This window comes from Sinocyclocheilus anshuiensis, unplaced genomic scaffold (assembly GCF_001515605.1).
Source record: "Sinocyclocheilus anshuiensis isolate Anshui unplaced genomic scaffold, SAMN03320099.WGS_v1.1 scaffold1931, whole genome shotgun sequence".
Taxonomy (NCBI): Eukaryota; Metazoa; Chordata; class Actinopteri; order Cypriniformes; family Cyprinidae; genus Sinocyclocheilus; species Sinocyclocheilus anshuiensis.
Window position 1 is genome coordinate 119,690 of NW_015548329.1, and position 2,410 is coordinate 122,099.

The window sequence follows — 2,410 nt, forward strand, 5'->3', positions numbered from 1 at the left end:
ATGCACCAAGAGCTTGTAACACTCCAAAGAGAAAGGAACAATTGAAATCGCATCATATGACCCCTTTAACATAATTGTATTGATGTATTTGATAGTTTGTTGTTATGAGGAGGTCGATGTGATTGTGTGTGGCTCTGCTGATCTGATGTGCTATGCTTTGCCTTGGCCTGGTGTCTGGGTTGGTATTGATCTGCCATTGGGGAAATGGGCCATCTGACTGTGTGGTCCTCGTGCTAAGCTCTCACATGCAGAGAGATACCTGGGATCTGAGGTCTGATCCCTCTGGAAAATGGTGTCACAAATTTTGTCCATGGACACACAATGTATAAGGCTATAGCCACCAGTCATGACACTCATTTCTTACTGTCCTGCTTTTTTTCATGAAGATATATTATAACAGCAAAGTTTTCATTATTTTTACTTTTAAATTGTTAGTTTTGTGTGCCTGAACAAAAAGCTTCCATTAGATGGACAAAAGCAACATGATTTTGACCCTAACACTATATATTCAGACAATCAGAAAACACTGAACAGTCTCTTTGGCGTACTGAAACTGAACTTGAAATGTATAAAAAACAGAATGAGTAGTCGAGTATAATACTGTACACATCTTTATATAAGCATATTTCAATACAATGCAAAAACACTTGATTAAAACATGTAGACTACCGCTGAAAAGTTTGATGTTAGTAAGATTTGTTAAAAAGAAATTAAAATTTTCATTAAGCAAGGATGCATTCAATTGATCATAAGTGACAAAGATTTATAAAAGATTTAAATTCCAAATAAATGCTGTTCTTTTTCTATTTGATAGAAAAATAGAAAAAGATACATTTTTATTTATCAGAGAACCCTAAACACATATATCACATTGACAATAATACGTTTTTTTTTTCTTGAGCACCAAGTAATTAGCATATTAGAAAGTATCGCATGACTCTAAAGATGGAGTTCAGCTTTGCTATCACAGAAATAAATTACATTTTAAATGATATATTAAAATATAAAACTATTTTTTTAAATTGTAATATTATATGACATTATTACTATTTTACCGTATTCTTCAAAATTATTCAGCCTTGGTAAGCATAAGAGACTTCTTTCAAAGAAGACTTCATACGAGACATCTTTCATTAAAAACCAAAAGTTTTGAATGATAGTGTAAATCATTGAAAAAATAACTGAACATTTATATCTAGACTTCCCCTCAAAAGGCTGTCAGTATAAATTTTGTAGGACTTCCAAAACCATTTCGTGTTGTTTATAGAGATGGGAAAATGTAAAGCATTGTATGGAGGAATTCCATATGTTATCCAAAGTTAGATATTTTGGTTTTTAGAATAGGCCAACATAGAAACACATTGAGCTTTATCTGCTAGATAAACCAGCATAGCATTTCTGAACTCCATTCTTACGCATCCCTGACACACAATGTGAAGTTGAGATAGAATCCTTCTACATGAACGTCGTAACGCCAGTGGACATATGCTTGATTTAAGATTTGTCAGAGAAAAAAAAAAGAGGAAAGCAGAGAGATTAATATAAATCCAGACTGCACTTTACTCAAGGGCTTCAGATGGAATTGTTCAGTCTTCAGTGTGATAAAGGCTGCAGACATTTTAGTAATAGAGTTTAAAATAGTACAAGTAAATGTGTGTCAAGTCAAGTCGTCACCTTTATTTATATAGCGCTTTTAACAGCATTAATTAGGAAAATAGTGTGTCGATAATGCTAAATGACAATGTGTGTGAAAAGTTTCACAGACGGTAAATAGCAGTAAATCAACTTTTGTGTTGAAATGTGCAGTTCCAGATTATTGGCACATATAAAGAGCACAAGATATACATTGTATTTGTATAGAACCTTTTAATAACAAAAAGCAGCACACAGTGAAATGACAACATAAGGGTCCTACGATGAAACAGAAGGGTTAAATAATATAATGGCCCTGTGATAGAACAGAAGGGTTAAATGACAATATAAGGGTCCTGTGGTGGAACAGAAAGGGTCAAATGACAACATAAAAGTCCTGTGATGGAATAGAAGGGTTAAATGACAACATAAGGGTCCTATAATGGAATAGAAGGGTTAAATGACAACATAACGATTCTATGATGGAACTAAAGGGTTAAATGACAACTTAACCATCAGATGATGGGACAAAATGGTCAAATGACAACATAAGTGTTCAATGAAAGAACAGAAGGGTTAGATTGAATAAAAGGGTCAAATGACAACATAAGTGTCCTGTGATGGAACTGAAGGTTTAAATGACAATATAAGGGATCTGTTAAATTACATCATAAAAGTATTTTGATGGAACAGAAAGATTAAATTGCAACCTAAGGGTCCTGCAATGGAGCATAGGGGTTAATTGACAACATAAGGATCCTATGAAGGAACAGAAGGG

At 33.6% G+C, this 2,410-nt stretch overlaps 1 protein-coding gene across 1 annotated transcript in view; it reads left to right on the plus strand.

Moving 5' to 3' along the window:
- LOC107656495 (electrogenic sodium bicarbonate cotransporter 4-like) overlaps positions 1–2,410 on the plus strand; it is a 26,957-nt gene that overhangs the window by 12,443 nt on the left and 12,104 nt on the right. The gene's annotated exons all lie outside the window — the stretch shown is intronic.